This window comes from Hyla sarda, unplaced genomic scaffold (assembly GCF_029499605.1).
Source record: "Hyla sarda isolate aHylSar1 unplaced genomic scaffold, aHylSar1.hap1 scaffold_2372, whole genome shotgun sequence".
NCBI classification, from domain to species: Eukaryota; Metazoa; Chordata; class Amphibia; order Anura; family Hylidae; genus Hyla; species Hyla sarda.
Window position 1 is genome coordinate 1 of NW_026609057.1, and position 18318 is coordinate 18318.

Here is an 18318-nt window from a genome sequence, read left to right on the forward strand (position 1 = left end):
TGCTGAATACATAAAAAGCGACTGTTCAGCGACAGACAAGTCGCATCGGCTGAAAGTAGGCCAGAATGTCAGTCCATGTTGGAGCAGGTTTAGATACAGTCTAAAGTATAGATCTCAAAGTCTGTGCACAGAATTTAGCAAGGGCCTCGCACCTTCTGATGCATCAGGTAGGTGCACAATAGCATAGCCTAACCCTCTGTACTTTGGTCTATATTGATGCGGGACATAGACAGCCAGCTGATGACCAATCCATTAGTGCAATGGATGGCTGGAAGCATTTGTCTTTGCCTTTGCAATACCACAGAAGCAATGCATGGTCAATGTACAGCAATGACACACCTGTGTGAACAGCCAGGAGACCCCCCCCATGTTATGTTACATAGTTACATAGTTAGTACGGTCGAAAAAAGACATATGTCCATCAAGTTCAACCAGGGAATTAAGGGGTAGGGGTGTGGCGCGATATTGGGGAAGGGATGAGATTTTATATTTCTTCATAAGCATTAATCTTATTTTGTCAATTAGGAACATTCAGCACCCACCCGCTATCAAGGCAGCTGCCTATCATGTCATGCCCTACCTGCACAGGTGTGCTGGCTACTCAAATGATCCAATTAAGGAGGCCATTTAGTCAGCAGCAGCAGAAGTCCTGTGCCTGGACGCTCCAACAGCGGCCAGACACAAGCAGAAGCAGAAGCAGCAGAAGCAGCAGCAGCAGCACCACCTTTTGTTTTTTGGCTGCAGCAGCAGCAGCAAGGCCCACAGGGCTGGCTAGCCAGCAAGCAGGTAGCAATGAAAGTAGGAATCTTTCTTTTTAACCCTGTAAGGGGGTGGTGCACTGTACCCGAAGATACTGCCATATCGGGTCAATGCATAGGGCGACGGAAGCAAGCTTCGAAATCGGCCCCCGTTCTCAAAAATCCATTTAATATATGGTCCCCAGATAGGGGACGTATCAGATATTAAACTGATAAGAACAGATACTACACTTGATCTTAGCCAAAAGGCCGAGAAGCGATAACCGTGAAAGGGGCGGGCCCAACAAGGTCCCCTTCATGGGCACTATCACTGCTTGCTGTCAGGGAGGCTGCCAGACAATTTTCCATGCACACTCTGGGCTGGGGGGCAGTCAACCACCAGTACACACAGCAGAACCTAAACCCATACCATTATTGCTAAGCAGCAAGACAGGGGCCCATTGCACTCCCACGGGGCCTTTTTAAATGCAATCCATAACCCGGATTTGCCAGGAACCCTTCTTACTCCTCCTACTTGCATGTGACACTGGGCTTAGGATCTGCATAGGAAACACACACACAAGCACACACCTACCTTTGTTGCCTGCAGATGCCTCCTTGGCTGTCCCCAAACGGTATCAAACCAACACCCACGGGAAGCTGTAAGCATAGAGGACATGCCTGCACCCCATTGGACTTACCTGTGTGGGTTAAATCCGGGTTATTTGACAACCTATGGCGGTGATGGTTCTGCTCAGGCAGAGCAGTGCTGATGCTCCTCATAAAGCTGTCGCTGCTGTGAAGGTTCTAGGTGACATCACAAATCCCTATGGTTACATACACAACAAAGCTGGGTTGTTGTTGTTTACACTCTGCAAGGCCTGTGGAAGTGAGTGACATCATAGCACTGTAGTTCTGAGGGTTCTAGATGGATGCAACAATCTCCTGTTGCTTCTATGAAGGCCATAATAGACGACATCACCAAACAGCTCCATAGTCACATACACAGCAAAGGAGAGATGTTGTTTACACCTAGTGATGTCAGTGGTATTGAGTGACATCACAGCACAGTGCTAAGGCTCCTGGGCCTGGACACAGCAGCGGCTGCAATATCTCAACGGAGAATACGTTTATATATATGTGTGTGTGTGCGCGTATATATATATATATATATATATATATATATATATATATATATATTTCTCCGCCGAAATCACTTTTAAACCCATTTCCACCTTTTTTTCCCTTCTCTTCCTCTTACTTTTTTTTCACGTTTTTTTACGTTTTTCTCCTTTTCGCCTCTTTTCTGGGCGTATTATTCTTCTTTTTCTTCTTTTTTTTCGTCTAATGCATACCCCATCAGTGCAGCAATGCTTATTCAATACCGCCAGCAGATGGAGACACTGGGGGATAATTTTCTAAGGATTTATACTGATTTTTCCTGTCTGAATTTGTCGCACAGAAAGTTGCAGGCCAAATATGTGTGACATTTCTGCGACTTTAGCTTCTAGAGCATTTTTACAACATTATACATAGGTGCTGAATACATAAAAAGCGACTGTTCAGCGACAGACAAGTCGCATCGGCTGAAAGTAGGCCAGAATGTCAGTCCATGTTGGAGCAGGTTTAGATACAGTCTAAAGTATAGATCTCAAAGTCTGTGCACAGAATTTAGCAAGGGCCTCGCACCTTCTGATGCATCAGGTAGGTGCACAATAGCATAGCCTAACCCTCTGTACTTTGGTCTATATTGATGCGGGACATAGACAGCCAGCTGATGACCAATCCATTAGTGCAATGGATGGCTGGAAGCATTTGTCTTTGCCTTTGCAATACCACAGAAGCAATGCATGGTCAATGTACAGCAATGACACACCTGTGTGAACAGCCAGGAGACCCCCCCCATGTTATGTTACATAGTTACATAGTTAGTACGGTCGAAAAAAGACATATGTCCATCAAGTTCAACCAGGGAATTAAGGGGTAGGGGTGTGGCGCGATATTGGGGAAGGGATGAGATTTTATATTTCTTCATAAGCATTAATCTTATTTTGTCAATTAGGAACATTCAGCACCCACCCGCTATCAAGGCAGCTGCCTATCATGTCATGCCCTACCTGCACAGGTGTGCTGGCTACTCAAATGATCCAATTAAGGAGGCCATTTAGTCAGCAGCAGCAGAAGTCCTGTGCCTGGACGCTCCAACAGCGGCCAGACACAAGCAGAAGCAGAAGCAGCAGAAGCAGCAGCAGCACCACCTTTTGTTTTTTGGCTGCAGCAGCAGCAGCAGCAAGGCCCACAGGGCTGGCTAGCTGGCTAGCCAGCAAGCAGGTAGCAATGAAAGTAGGAATCTTTCTTTTTAACCCTGTAAGGGGGTGGTGCACTGTACCCGAAGATACTGCCATATCGGGTCAATGCATAGGGCGACGGAAGCAAGCTTCGAAATCGGCCCCCGTTCTCAAAAATCCATTTAATATATGGTCCCCAGATAGGGGACGTATCAGATATTAAACTGATAAGAACAGATACTACACTTGATCTTAGCCAAAAGGCCGAGAAGCGATAACCGTGAAAGGGGCGGGCCCAACAAGGTCCCCTTCATGGGCACTATCACTGCTTGCTGTCAGGGAGGCTGCCAGACAATTTTCCATGCACACTCTGGGCTGGGGGGCAATCAACCACCAGTACACACAGCAGAACCTAAACCCATACCATTATTGCTAAGCAGCAAGACAGGGGCCCATTGCACTCCCACGGGGCCTTTTTAAATGCAATCCATAACCCGGATTTGCCAGGAACCCTTCTTACTCCTCCTACTTGCATGTGACACTGGGCTTAGGATCTGCATAGGAAACACACACACAAGCACACACCTACCTTTGTTGCCTGCAGATGCCTCCTTGGCTGTCCCCAAACGGTATCAAACCAACACCCACGGGAAGCTGTAAGCATAGAGGACATGCCTGCACCCCATTGGACTTACCTGTGTGGGTTAAATCCGGGTTATTTGACAACCTATGGCGGTGATGGTTCTGCTCAGGCAGAGCAGTGCTGATGCTCCTCATAAAGCTGTCGCTGCTGTGAAGGTTCTAGGTGACATCACAAATCCCTATGGTTACATACACAACAAAGCTGGGTTGTTGTTGTTTACACTCTGCAAGGCCTGTGGAAGTGAGTGACATCATAGCACTGTAGTTCTGAGGGTTCTAGATGGATGCAACAATCTCCTGTTGCTTCTATGAAGGCCATAATAGACGACATCACCAAACAGCTCCATAGTCACATACACAGCAAAGGAGAGATGTTGTTTACACCTAGTGATGTCAGTGGTATTGAGTGACATCACAGCACAGTGCTAAGGCTCCTGGGCCTGGACACAGCAGCGGCTGCAATATCTCAACGGAGAATACGTTTATATATATGTGTGTGTGTGCGCGTATATATATATATATATATATATATATATATATATATATATATATTTCTCCGCCGAAATCACTTTTAAACCCATTTCCACCTTTTTTTCCCTTCTCTTCCTCTTACTTTTTTTTCACGTTTTTTTACGTTTTTCTCCTTTTCGCCTCTTTTCTGGGCGTATTATTCTTCTTTTTCTTCTTTTTTTTCGTCTAATGCATACCCCATCAGTGCAGCAATGCTTATTCAATACCGCCAGCAGATGGAGACACTGGGGGATAATTTTCTAAGGATTTATACTGATTTTTCCTGTCTGAATTTGTCGCACAGAAAGTTGCAAGCCAAATATGTGTGACATTTCTGCGACTTTAGCTTCTAGAGCATTTTTACAACATTATACATAGTTGCTGAATACATAAAAAGCGACTGTTCAGCGACAGACAAGTCGCATCGGCTGAAAGTAGGCCAGAATGTCAGTCCATGTTGGAGCAGGTTTAGATACAGTCTAAAGTATAGATCTCAAAGTCTGTGCACAGAATTTAGCAAGGGCCTCGCACCTTCTGATGCATCAGGTAGGTGCACAATAGCATAGCCTAACCCTCTGTACTTTGGTCTATATTGATGCGGGACATAGACAGCCAGCTGATGACCAATCCATTAGTGCAATGGATGGCTGGAAGCATTTGTCTTTGCCTTTGCAATACCACAGAAGCAATGCATGGTCAATGTACAGCAATGACACACCTGTGTGAACAGCCAGGAGACCCCCCCCATGTTATGTTACATAGTTACATAGTTAGTACGGTCGAAAAAAGACATATGTCCATTAAGTTCAACCAGGGAATTAAGGGGTAGGGGTGTGGCGCGATATTGGGGAAGGGATGAGATTTTATATTTCTTCATAAGCATTAATCTTATTTTGTCAATTAGGAACATTCAGCACCCACCCGCTATCAAGGCAGCTGCCTATCATGTCATGCCCTACCTGCACAGGTGTGCTGGCTACTCAAATGATCCAATTAAGGAGGCCATTTAGTCAGCAGCAGCAGAAGTCCTGTGCCTGGACGCTCCAACAGCGGCCAGACACAAGCAGGAGCAGAAGCAGCAGAAGCAGCAGCAGCACCACCTTTTGTTTTTTGGCTGCAGCAGCAGCAGCAAGGCCCACAGGGCTGGCTAGCTGGCTAGCCAGCAAGCAGGTAGCAATGAAAGTAGGAATCTTTCTTTTTAACCCTGTAAGGGGGTGGTGCACTGTACCCGAAGATACTGCCATATCGGGTCAATGCATAGGGCGACGGAAGCAAGCTTCGAAATCGGCCCCCGTTCTCAAAAATCCATTTAATATATGGTCCCCAGATAGGGGACGTATCAGATATTAAACTGATAAGAACAGATACTACACTTGATCTTAGCCAAAAGGCCGAGAAGCGATAACCGTGAAAGGGGCGGGCCCAACAAGGTCCCCTTCATGGGCACTATCACTGCTTGCTGTCAGGGAGGCTGCCAGACAATTTTCCATGCACACTCTGGGCTGGGGGGCAGTCAACCACCAGTACACACAGCAGAACCTAAACCCATACCATTATTGCTAAGCAGCAAGACAGGGGCCCATTGCACTCCCACGGGGCCTTTTTAAATGCAATCCATAACCCGGATTTGCCAGGAACCCTTCTTACTCCTCCTACTTGCATGTGACACTGGGCTTAGGATCTGCATAGGAAACACACACACAAGCACACACCTACCTTTGTTGCCTGCAGATGCCTCCTTGGCTGTCCCCAAACGGTATCAAACCAACACCCACGGGAAGCTGTAAGCATAGAGGACATGCCTGCACCCCATTGGACTTACCTGTGTGGGTTAAATCCGGGTTATTTGACAACCTATGGCGGTGATGGTTCTGCTCAGGCAGAGCAGTGCTGATGCTCCTCATAAAGCTGTCGCTGCTGTGAAGGTTCTAGGTGACATCACAAATCCCTATGGTTACATACACAACAAAGCTGGGTTGTTGTTGTTTACACTCTGCAAGGCCTGTGGAAGTGAGTGACATCATAGCACTGTAGTTCTGAGGGTTCTAGATGGATGCAACAATCTCCTGTTGCTTCTATGAAGGCCATAATAGACGACATCACCAAACAGCTCCATAGTCACATACACAGCAAAGGAGAGATGTTGTTTACACCTAGTGATGTCAGTGGTATTGAGTGACATCACAGCACAGTGCTAAGGCTCCTGGGCCTGGACACAGCAGCGGCTGCAATATCTCAACGGAGAATACGTTTATATATATGTGTGTGTGTGCGCGTATATATATATATATATATATATATATATATATATATATATATATTCTCCGCCGAAATCACTTTTAAACCCATTTCCACCTTTTTTTCCCTTCTCTTCCTCTTACTTTTTTTTCACGTTTTTTTACGTTTTTCTCCTTTTCGCCTCTTTTCTGGGCGTATTATTCTTCTTTTTCTTCTTTTTTTTCGTCTAATGCATACCCCATCAGTGCAGCAATGCTTATTCAATACCGCCAGCAGATGGAGACACTGGGGGATAATTTTCTAAGGATTTATACTGATTTTTCCTGTCTGAATTTGTCGCACAGAAAGTTGCAGGCCAAATATGTGTGACATTTCTGCGACTTTAGCTTCTAGAGCATTTTTACAACATTATACATAGGTGCTGAATACATAAAAAGCGACTGTTCAGCGACAGACAAGTCGCATCGGCTGAAAGTAGGCCAGAATGTCAGTCCATGTTGGAGCAGGTTTAGATACAGTCTAAAGTATAGATCTCAAAGTCTGTGCACAGAATTTAGCAAGGGCCTCGCACCTTCTGATGCATCAGGTAGGTGCACAATAGCATAGCCTAACCCTCTGTACTTTGGTCTATATTGATGCGGGACATAGACAGCCAGCTGATGACCAATCCATTAGTGCAATGGATGGCTGGAAGCATTTGTCTTTGCCTTTGCAATACCACAGAAGCAATGCATGGTCAATGTACAGCAATGACACACCTGTGTGAACAGCCAGGAGACCCCCCCCATGTTATGTTACATAGTTACATAGTTAGTACGGTCGAAAAAAGACATATGTCCATCAAGTTCAACCAGGGAATTAAGGGGTAGGGGTGTGGCGCGATATTGGGGAAGGGATGAGATTTTATATTTCTTCATAAGCATTAATCTTATTTTGTCAATTAGGAACATTCAGCACCCACCCGCTATCAAGGCAGCTGCCTATCATGTCATGCCCTACCTGCACAGGTGTGCTGGCTACTCAAATGATCCAATTAAGGAGGCCATTTAGTCAGCAGCAGCAGAAGTCCTGTGCCTGGACGCTCCAACAGCGGCCAGACACAAGCAGAAGCAGAAGCAGCAGAAGCAGCAGCAGCACCACCTTTTGTTTTTTGGCTGCAGCAGCAGCAGCAAGGCCCACAGGGCTGGCTAGCTGGCTAGCCAGCAAGCAGGTAGCAATGAAAGTAGGAATCTTTCTTTTTAACCCTGTAAGGGGGTGGTGCACTGTACCCGAAGATACTGCCATATCGGGTCAATGCATAGGGCGACGGAAGCAAGCTTCGAAATCGGCCCCCGTTCTCAAAAATCCATTTAATATATGGTCCCCAGATAGGGGACGTATCAGATATTAAACTGATAAGAACAGATACTACACTTGATCTTAGCCAAAAGGCCGAGAAGCGATAACCGTGAAAGGGGCGGGCCCAACAAGGTCCCCTTCATGGGCACTATCACTGCTTGCTGTCAGGGAGGCTGCCAGACAATTTTCCATGCACACTCTGGGCTGGGGGGCAGTCAACCACCAGTACACACAGCAGAACCTAAACCCATACCATTATTGCTAAGCAGCAAGACAGGGGCCCATTGCACTCCCACGGGGCCTTTTTAAATGCAATCCATAACCCGGATTTGCCAGGAACCCTTCTTACTCCTCCTACTTGCATGTGACACTGGGCTTAGGATCTGCATAGGAAACACACACACAAGCACACACCTACCTTTGTTGCCTGCAGATGCCTCCTTGGCTGTCCCCAAACGGTATCAAACCAACACCCACGGGAAGCTGTAAGCATAGAGGACATGCCTGCACCCCATTGGACTTACCTGTGTGGGTTAAATCCGGGTTATTTGACAACCTATGGCGGTGATGGTTCTGCTCAGGCAGAGCAGTGCTGATGCTCCTCATAAAGCTGTCGCTGCTGTGAAGGTTCTAGGTGACATCACAAATCCCTATGGTTACATACACAACAAAGCTGGGTTGTTGTTGTTTACACTCTGCAAGGCCTGTGGAAGTGAGTGACATCATAGCACTGTAGTTCTGAGGGTTCTAGATGGATGCAACAATCTCCTGTTGCTTCTATGAAGGCCATAATAGACGACATCACCAAACAGCTCCATAGTCACATACACAGCAAAGGAGAGATGTTGTTTACACCTAGTGATGTCAGTGGTATTGAGTGACATCACAGCACAGTGCTAAGGCTCCTGGGCCTGGACACAGCAGCGGCTGCAATATCTCAACGGAGAATACGTTTATATATATGTGTGTGTGTGCGCGTATATATATATATATATATATATATATATATATATATATATATATATTTCTCCGCCGAAATCACTTTTAAACCCATTTCCACCTTTTTTTCCCTTCTCTTCCTCTTACTTTTTTTTCACGTTTTTTTACGTTTTTCTCCTTTTCGCCTCTTTTCTGGGCGTATTATTCTTCTTTTTCTTCTTTTTTTTCGTCTAATGCATACCCCATCAGTGCAGCAATGCTTATTCAATACCGCCAGCAGATGGAGACACTGGGGGATAATTTTCTAAGGATTTATACTGATTTTTCCTGTCTGAATTTGTCGCACAGAAAGTTGCAGGCCAAATATGTGTGACATTTCTGCGACTTTAGCTTCTAGAGCATTTTTACAACATTATACATAGGTGCTGAATACATAAAAAGCGACTGTTCAGCGACAGACAAGTCGCATCGGCTGAAAGTAGGCCAGAATGTCAGTCCATGTTGGAGCAGGTTTAGATACAGTCTAAAGTATAGATCTCAAAGTCTGTGCACAGAATTTAGCAAGGGCCTCGCACCTTCTGATGCATCAGGTAGGTGCACAATAGCATAGCCTAACCCTCTGTACTTTGGTCTATATTGATGCGGGACATAGACAGCCAGCTGATGACCAATCCATTAGTGCAATGGATGGCTGGAAGCATTTGTCTTTGCCTTTGCAATACCACAGAAGCAATGCATGGTCAATGTACAGCAATGACACACCTGTGTGAACAGCCAGGAGACCCCCCCCATGTTATGTTACATAGTTACATAGTTAGTACGGTCGAAAAAAGACATATGTCCATCAAGTTCAACCAGGGAATTAAGGGGTAGGGGTGTGGCGCGATATTGGGGAAGGGATGAGATTTTATATTTCTTCATAAGCATTAATCTTATTTTGTCAATTAGGAACATTCAGCACCCACCCGCTATCAAGGCAGCTGCCTATCATGTCATGCCCTACCTGCACAGGTGTGCTGGCTACTCAAATGATCCAATTAAGGAGGCCATTTAGTCAGCAGCAGCAGAAGTCCTGTGCCTGGACGCTCCAACAGCGGCCAGACACAAGCAGAAGCAGAAGCAGCAGAAGCAGCAGCAGCACCACCTTTTGTTTTTTGGCTGCAGCAGCAGCAGCAAGGCCCACAGGGCTGGCTAGCTGGCTAGCCAGCAAGCAGGTAGCAATGAAAGTAGGAATCTTTCTTTTTAACCCTGTAAGGGGGTGGTGCACTGTACCCGAAGATACTGCCATATCGGGTCAATGCATAGGGCGACGGAAGCAAGCTTCGAAATCGGCCCCCGTTCTCAAAAATCCATTTAATATATGGTCCCCAGATAGGGGACGTATCAGATATTAAACTGATAAGAACAGATACTACACTTGATCTTAGCCAAAAGGCCGAGAAGCGATAACCGTGAAAGGGGCGGGCCCAACAAGGTCCCCTTCATGGGCACTATCACTGCTTGCTGTCAGGGAGGCTGCCAGACAATTTTCCATGCACACTCTGGGCTGGGGGGCAGTCAACCACCAGTACACACAGCAGAACCTAAACCCATACCATTATTGCTAAGCAGCAAGACAGGGGCCCATTGCACTCCCACGGGGCCTTTTTAAATGCAATCCATAACCCGGATTTGCCAGGAACCCTTCTTACTCCTCCTACTTGCATGTGACACTGGGCTTAGGATCTGCATAGGAAACACACACACAAGCACACACCTACCTTTGTTGCCTGCAGATGCCTCCTTGGCTGTCCCCAAACGGTATCAAACCAACACCCACGGGAAGCTGTAAGCATAGAGGACATGCCTGCACCCCATTGGACTTACCTGTGTGGGTTAAATCCGGGTTATTTGACAACCTATGGCGGTGATGGTTCTGCTCAGGCAGAGCAGTGCTGATGCTCCTCATAAAGCTGTCGCTGCTGTGAAGGTTCTAGGTGACATCACAAATCCCTATGGTTACATACACAACAAAGCTGGGTTGTTGTTGTTTACACTCTGCAAGGCCTGTGGAAGTGAGTGACATCATAGCACTGTAGTTCTGAGGGTTCTAGATGGATGCAACAATCTCCTGTTGCTTCTATGAAGGCCATAATAGACGACATCACCAAACAGCTCCATAGTCACATACACAGCAAAGGAGAGATGTTGTTTACACCTAGTGATGTCAGTGGTATTGAGTGACATCACAGCACAGTGCTAAGGCTCCTGGGCCTGGACACAGCAGCGGCTGCAATATCTCAACGGAGAATACGTTTATATATATGTGTGTGTGTGCGCGTATATATATATATATATATATATATATATATATATTTCTCCGCCGAAATCACTTTTAAACCCATTTCCACCTTTTTTTCCCTTCTCTTCCTCTTACTTTTTTTTCACGTTTTTTTACGTTTTTCTCCTTTTCGCCTCTTTTCTGGGCGTATTATTCTTCTTTTTCTTCTTTTTTTTCGTCTAATGCATACCCCATCAGTGCAGCAATGCTTATTCAATACCGCCAGCAGATGGAGACACTGGGGGATAATTTTCTAAGGATTTATACTGATTTTTCCTGTCTGAATTTGTCGCACAGAAAGTTGCAGGCCAAATATGTGTGACATTTCTGCGACTTTAGCTTCTAGAGCATTTTTACAACATTATACATAGGTGCTGAATACATAAAAAGCGACTGTTCAGCGACAGACAAGTCGCATCGGCTGAAAGTAGGCCAGAATGTCAGTCCATGTTGGAGCAGGTTTAGATACAGTCTAAAGTATAGATCTCAAAGTCTGTGCACAGAATTTAGCAAGGGCCTCGCACCTTCTGATGCATCAGGTAGGTGCACAATAGCATAGCCTAACCCTCTGTACTTTGGTCTATATTGATGCGGGACATAGACAGCCAGCTGATGACCAATCCATTAGTGCAATGGATGGCTGGAAGCATTTGTCTTTGCCTTTGCAATACCACAGAAGCAATGCATGGTCAATGTACAGCAATGACACACCTGTGTGAACAGCCAGGAGACCCCCCCCATGTTATGTTATATAGTTACATAGTTAGTACGGTCGAAAAAAGACATATGTCCATCAAGTTCAACCAGGGAATTAAGGGGTAGGGGTGTGGCGCGATATTGGGGAAGGGATGAGATTTTATATTTCTTCATAAGCATTAATCTTATTTTGTCAATTAGGAACATTCAGCACCCACCCGCTATCAAGGCAGCTGCCTATCATGTCATGCCCTACCTGCACAGGTGTGCTGGCTACTCAAATGATCCAATTAAGGAGGCCATTTAGTCAGCAGCAGCAGAAGTCCTGTGCCTGGACGCTCCAACAGCGGCCAGACACAAGCAGAAGCAGCAGAAGCAGCAGCAGCACCACCTTTTGTTTTTTGGCTGCAGCAGCAGCAGCAAGGCCCACAGGGCTGGCTAGCTGGCTAGCCAGCAAGCAGGTAGCAATGAAAGTAGGAATCTTTCTTTTTAACCCTGTAAGGGGGTGGTGCACTGTACCCGAAGATACTGCCATATCGGGTCAATGCATAGGGCGACGGAAGCAAGCTTCGAAATCGGCCCCCGTTCTCAAAAATCCATTTAATATATGGTCCCCAGATAGGGGACGTATCAGATATTAAACTGATAAGAACAGATACTACACTTGATCTTAGCCAAAAGGCCGAGAAGCGATAACCGTGAAAGGGGCGGGCCCAACAAGGTCCCCTTCATGGGCACTATCACTGCTTGCTGTCAGGGAGGCTGCCAGACAATTTTCCATGCACACTCTGGGCTGGGGGGCAGTCAACCACCAGTACACACAGCAGAACCTAAACCCATACCATTATTGCTAAGCAGCAAGACAGGGGCCCATTGCACTCCCACGGGGCCTTTTTAAATGCAATCCATAACCCGGATTTGCCAGGAACCCTTCTTACTCCTCCTACTTGCATGTGACACTGGGCTTAGGATCTGCATAGGAAACACACACACAAGCACACACCTACCTTTGTTGCCTGCAGATGCCTCCTTGGCTGTCCCCAAACGGTATCAAACCAACACCCACGGGAAGCTGTAAGCATAGAGGACATGCCTGCACCCCATTGGACTTACCTGTGTGGGTTAAATCCGGGTTATTTGACAACCTATGGCGGTGATGGTTCTGCTCAGGCAGAGCAGTGCTGATGCTCCTCATAAAGCTGTCGCTGCTGTGAAGGTTCTAGGTGACATCACAAATCCCTATGGTTACATACACAACAAAGCTGGGTTGTTGTTGTTTACACTCTGCAAGGCCTGTGGAAGTGAGTGACATCATAGCACTGTAGTTCTGAGGGTTCTAGATGGATGCAACAATCTCCTGTTGCTTCTATGAAGGCCATAATAGACGACATCACCAAACAGCTCCATAGTCACATACACAGCAAAGGAGAGATGTTGTTTACACCTAGTGATGTCAGTGGTATTGAGTGACATCACAGCACAGTGCTAAGGCTCCTGGGCCTGGACACAGCAGCGGCTGCAATATCTCAACGGAGAATACGTTTATATATATGTGTGTGTGTGCGCGTATATATATATATATATATATATATATATATATATATATTTCTCCGCCGAAATCACTTTTAAACCCATTTCCACCTTTTTTTCCCTTCTCTTCCTCTTACTTTTTTTTCACGTTTTTTTACGTTTTTCTCCTTTTCGCCTCTTTTCTGGGCGTATTATTCTTCTTTTTCTTCTTTTTTTTCGTCTAATGCATACCCCATCAGTGCAGCAATGCTTATTCAATACCGCCAGCAGATGGAGACACTGGGGGATAATTTTCTAAGGATTTATACTGATTTTTCCTGTCTGAATTTGTCGCACAGAAAGTTGCAGGCCAAATATGTGTGACATTTCTGCGACTTTAGCTTCTAGAGCATTTTTACAACATTATACATAGGTGCTGAATACATAAAAAGCGACTGTTCAGCGACAGACAAGTCGCATCGGCTGAAAGTAGGCCAGAATGTCAGTCCATGTTGGAGCAGGTTTAGATACAGTCTAAAGTATAGATCTCAAAGTCTGTGCACAGAATTTAGCAAGGGCCTCGCACCTTCTGATGCATCAGGTAGGTGCACAATAGCATAGCCTAACCCTCTGTACTTTGGTCTATATTGATGCGGGACATAGACAGCCAGCTGATGACCAATCCATTAGTGCAATGGATGGCTGGAAGCATTTGTCTTTGCCTTTGCAATACCACAGAAGCAATGCATGGTCAATGTACAGCAATGACACACCTGTGTGAACAGCCAGGAGACCCCCCCCATGTTATGTTACATAGTTACATAGTTAGTACGGTCGAAAAAAGACATATGTCCATCAAGTTCAACCAGGGAATTAAGGGGTAGGGGTGTGGCGCGATATTGGGGAAGGGATGAGATTTTATATTTCTTCATAAGCATTAATCTTATTTTGTCAATTAGGAACATTCAGCACCCACCCGCTATCAAGGCAGCTGCCTATCATGTCATGCCCTACCTGCACAGGTGTGCTGGCTACTCAAATGATCCAATTAAGGAGGCCATTTAGTCAGCAGCAGCAGAAGTCCTGTGCCTGGACGCTCCAACAGCGGCCAGACACAAGCAGAAGCAGAAGCAGCAGAAGCAGCAGCAGCACCACCTTTTGTTTTTTGGCTGCAGCAGCAGCAGCAAGGCCCACAGGGCTGGCTAGCTGGCTAGCCAGCAAGCAGGTAGCAATGAAAGTAGGAATCTTTCTTTTTAACCCTGTAAGGGGGTGGTGCACTGTACCCGAAGATACTGCCATATCGGGTCAATGCATAGGGCGACGGAAGCAAGCTTCGAAATCGGCCCCCGTTCTCAAAAATCCATTTAATATATGGTCCCCAGATAGGGGACGTATCAGATATTAAACTGATAAGAACAGATACTACACTTGATCTTAGCCAAAAGGCCGAGAAGCGATAACCGTGAAAGGGGCGGGCCCAACAAGGTCCCCTTCATGGGCACTATCACTGCTTGCTGTCAGGGAGGCTGCCAGACAATTTTCCATGCACACTCTGGGCTGGGGGGCAGTCAACCACCAGTACACACAGCAGAACCTAAACCCATACCATTATTGCTAAGCAGCAAGACAGGGGCCCATTGCACTCCCACGGGGCCTTTTTAAATGCAATCCATAACCCGGATTTGCCAGGAACCCTTCTTACTCCTCCTACTTGCATGTGACACTGGGCTTAGGATCTGCATAGGAAACACACACACAAGCACACACCTACCTTTGTTGCCTGCAGATGCCTCCTTGGCTGTCCCCAAACGGTATCAAACCAACACCCACGGGAAGCTGTAAGCATAGAGGACATGCCTGCACCCCATTGGACTTACCTGTGTGGGTTAAATCCGGGTTATTTGACAACCTATGGCGGTGATGGTTCTGCTCAGGCAGAGCAGTGCTGATGCTCCTCATAAAGCTGTCGCTGCTGTGAAGGTTCTAGGTGACATCACAAATCCCTATGGTTACATACACAACAAAGCTGGGTTGTTGTTGTTTACACTCTGCAAGGCCTGTGGAAGTGAGTGACATCATAGCACTGTAGTTCTGAGGGTTCTAGATGGATGCAACAATCTCCTGTTGCTTCTATGAAGGCCATAATAGACGACATCACCAAACAGCTCCATAGTCACATACACAGCAAAGGAGAGATGTTGTTTACACCTAGTGATGTCAGTGGTATTGAGTGACATCACAGCACAGTGCTAAGGCTCCTGGGCCTGGACACAGCAGCGGCTGCAATATCTCAACGGAGAATACGTTTATATATATGTGTGTGTGTGCGCGTATATATATATATATATATATATATATATATATATATATATATATTCTCCGCCGAAATCACTTTTAAACCCATTTCCACCTTTTTTTCCCTTCTCTTCCTCTTACTTTTTTTTCACGTTTTTTTACGTTTTTCTCCTTTTCGCCTCTTTTCTGGGCGTATTATTCTTCTTTTTCTTCTTTTTTTTCGTCTAATGCATACCCCATCAGTGCAGCAATGCTTATTCAATACCGCCAGCAGATGGAGACACTGGGGGATAATTTTCTAAGGATTTATACTGATTTTTCCTGTCTGAATTTGTCGCACAGAAAGTTGCAGGCCAAATATGTGTGACATTTCTGCGACTTTAGCTTCTAGAGCATTTTTACAACATTATACATAGGTGCTGAATACATAAAAAGCGACTGTTCAGCGACAGACAAGTCGCATCGGCTGAAAGTAGGCCAGAATGTCAGTCCATGTTGGAGCAGGTTTAGATACAGTCTAAAGTATAGATCTCAAAGTCTGTGCACAGAATTTAGCAAGGGCCTCGCACCTTCTGATGCATCAGGTAGGTGCACAATAGCATAGCCTAACCCTCTGTACTTTGGTCTATATTGATGCGGGACATAGACAGCCAGCTGATGACCAATCCATTAGTGCAATGGATGGCTGGAAGCATTTGTCTTTGCCTTTGCAATACCACAGAAGCAATGCATGGTCAATGTACAGCAATGACACACCTGTGTGAACAGCCAGGAGACCCCCCCCATGTTATGTTACATAGTTACATAGTTAGTACGGTCGAAAAAAGACATATGTCCATCAAGTTCAACCAGGGAATTAAGGGGTAGGGGTGTGGCGCGATATTGGGGAAGGGATGAGATTTTATATTTCTTCATAAGCATTAATCTTATTTTGTCAATTAGGAACATTCAGCACCCACCCGCTATCAAGGCAGCTGCCTATCATGTCATGCCCTACCTGCACAGGTGTGCTGGCTACTCAAATGATCCAATTAAGGAGGCCATTTAGTCAGCAGCAGCAGAAGTCCTGTGCCTGGACGCTCCAACAGCGGCCAGACACAAGCAGAAGCAGAAGCAGCAGAAGCAGCAGCAGCACCACCTTTTGTTTTTTGGCTGCAGCAGCAGCAGCAAGGCCCACAGGGCTGGCTAGCTGGCTAGCCAGCAAGCAGGTAGCAATGAAAGTAGGAATCTTTCTTTTTAACCCTGTAAGGGGGTGGTGCACTGTACCCGAAGATACTGCCATATCGGGTCAATGCATAGGGCGACGGAAGCAAGCTTCGAAATCGGCCCCCGTTCTCAAAAATCCATTTAATATATGGTCCCCAGATAGGGGACGTATCAGATATTAAACTGATAAGAACAGATACTACACTTGATCTTAGCCAAAAGGCCGAGAAGCGATAACCGTGAAAGGGGCGGGCCCAACAAGGTCCCCTTCATGGGCACTATCACTGCTTGCTGTCAGGGAGGCTGCCAGACAATTTTCCTTTTCCATGCACACTCTGGGCTGGGGGGCAGTCAACCACCAGTACACACAGCAGAACCTAAACCCATACCATTATTGCTAAGCAGCAAGACAGGGGCCCATTGCACTCCCACGGGGCCTTTTTAAATGCAATCCATAACCCGGATTTGCCAGGAACCCTTCTTACTCCTCCTACTTGCATGTGACACTGGGCTTAGGATCTGCATAGGAAACACACACACAAGCACACACCTACCTTTGTTGCCTGCAGATGCCTCCTTGGCTGTCCCCAAACGGTATCAAACCAACACCCACGGGAAGCTGTAAGCATAGAGGACATGCCTGCACCCCATTGGACTTACCTGTGTGGGTTAAATCCGGGTTATTTGACAACCTATGGCGGTGATGGTTCTGCTCAGGCAGAGCAGTGCTGATGCTCCTCATAAAGCTGTCGCTGCTGTGAAGGTTCTAGGTGACATCACAAATCCCTATGGTTACATACACAACAAAGCTGGGTTGTTGTTGTTTACACTCTGCAAGGCCTGTGGAAGTGAGTGACATCATAGCACTGTAGTTCTGAGGGTTCTAGATGGATGCAACAATCTCCTGTTGCTTCTATGAAGGCCATAATAGACGACATCACCAAACAGCTCCATAGTCACATACACAGCAAAGGAGAGATGTTGTTTACACCTAGTGATGTCAGTGGTATTGAGTGACATCACAGCACAGTGCTAAGGCTCCTGGGCCTGGACACAGCAGCGGCTGCAATATCTCAACGGAGAATACGTTTATATATATGTGTGTGTGTGCGCGTATATATATATATATATATATATATATATATATATATATATATATTTCTCCGCCGAAATCACTTTTAAACCCATTTCCACCTTTTTTTCCCTTCTCTTCCTCTTACTTTTTTTTCACGTTTTTTTACGTTTTTCTCCTTTTCGCCTCTTTTCTGGGCGTATTATTCTTCTTTTTCTTCTTTTTTTTCGTCTAATGCATACCCCATCAGTGCAGCAATGCTTATTCAATACCGCCAGCAGATGGAGACACTGGGGGATAATTTTCTAAGGATTTATACTGATTTTTCCTGTCTGAATTTGTCGCACAGAAAGTTGCAGGCCAAATATGTGTGACATTTCTGCGACTTTAGCTTCTAGAGCATTTTTACAACATTATACATAGGTGCTGAATACATAAAAAGCGACTGTTCAGCGACAGACAAGTCGCATCGGCTGAAAGTAGGCCAGAATGTCAGTCCATGTTGGAGCAGGTTTAGATACAGTCTAA

General features: G+C 45.9%; 8 non-coding genes across 8 annotated transcripts; all 8 read right to left on the reverse strand.

The window, feature by feature from the left end:
* Positions 1-828: 828 nt before the first annotated feature.
* On the reverse strand, positions 829-1019 carry LOC130322671 (U2 spliceosomal RNA). The gene has a single exon (XR_008868127.1). It is a non-coding gene; the product is annotated as a U2 spliceosomal RNA (small nuclear RNA).
* Positions 1020-3110: 2091 nt separating this feature from the next.
* LOC130322683 (U2 spliceosomal RNA) lies at positions 3111-3301 on the reverse strand. Its single transcript, XR_008868138.1, has one exon. It is a non-coding gene; the product is annotated as a U2 spliceosomal RNA (small nuclear RNA).
* Positions 3302-5389: 2088 nt separating this feature from the next.
* LOC130322689 (U2 spliceosomal RNA) lies at positions 5390-5580 on the reverse strand. The gene has a single exon (XR_008868142.1). It is a non-coding gene; the product is annotated as a U2 spliceosomal RNA (small nuclear RNA).
* Positions 5581-7667: 2087 nt separating this feature from the next.
* Positions 7668-7858, reverse strand: LOC130322690 (U2 spliceosomal RNA). The gene has a single exon (XR_008868143.1). It is a non-coding gene; the product is annotated as a U2 spliceosomal RNA (small nuclear RNA).
* A 2090-nt stretch (positions 7859-9948) lies between these two features.
* On the reverse strand, positions 9949-10139 carry LOC130322691 (U2 spliceosomal RNA). The gene has a single exon (XR_008868144.1). It is a non-coding gene; the product is annotated as a U2 spliceosomal RNA (small nuclear RNA).
* A 2072-nt stretch (positions 10140-12211) lies between these two features.
* On the reverse strand, positions 12212-12402 carry LOC130322672 (U2 spliceosomal RNA). The gene has a single exon (XR_008868128.1). It is a non-coding gene; the product is annotated as a U2 spliceosomal RNA (small nuclear RNA).
* Positions 12403-14484: 2082 nt separating this feature from the next.
* On the reverse strand, positions 14485-14675 carry LOC130322673 (U2 spliceosomal RNA). Its single transcript, XR_008868129.1, has one exon. It is a non-coding gene; the product is annotated as a U2 spliceosomal RNA (small nuclear RNA).
* Positions 14676-16762: 2087 nt separating this feature from the next.
* Positions 16763-16953, reverse strand: LOC130322674 (U2 spliceosomal RNA). The gene has a single exon (XR_008868130.1). It is a non-coding gene; the product is annotated as a U2 spliceosomal RNA (small nuclear RNA).
* Between the last annotated feature and the right edge of the window lie 1365 nt (positions 16954-18318).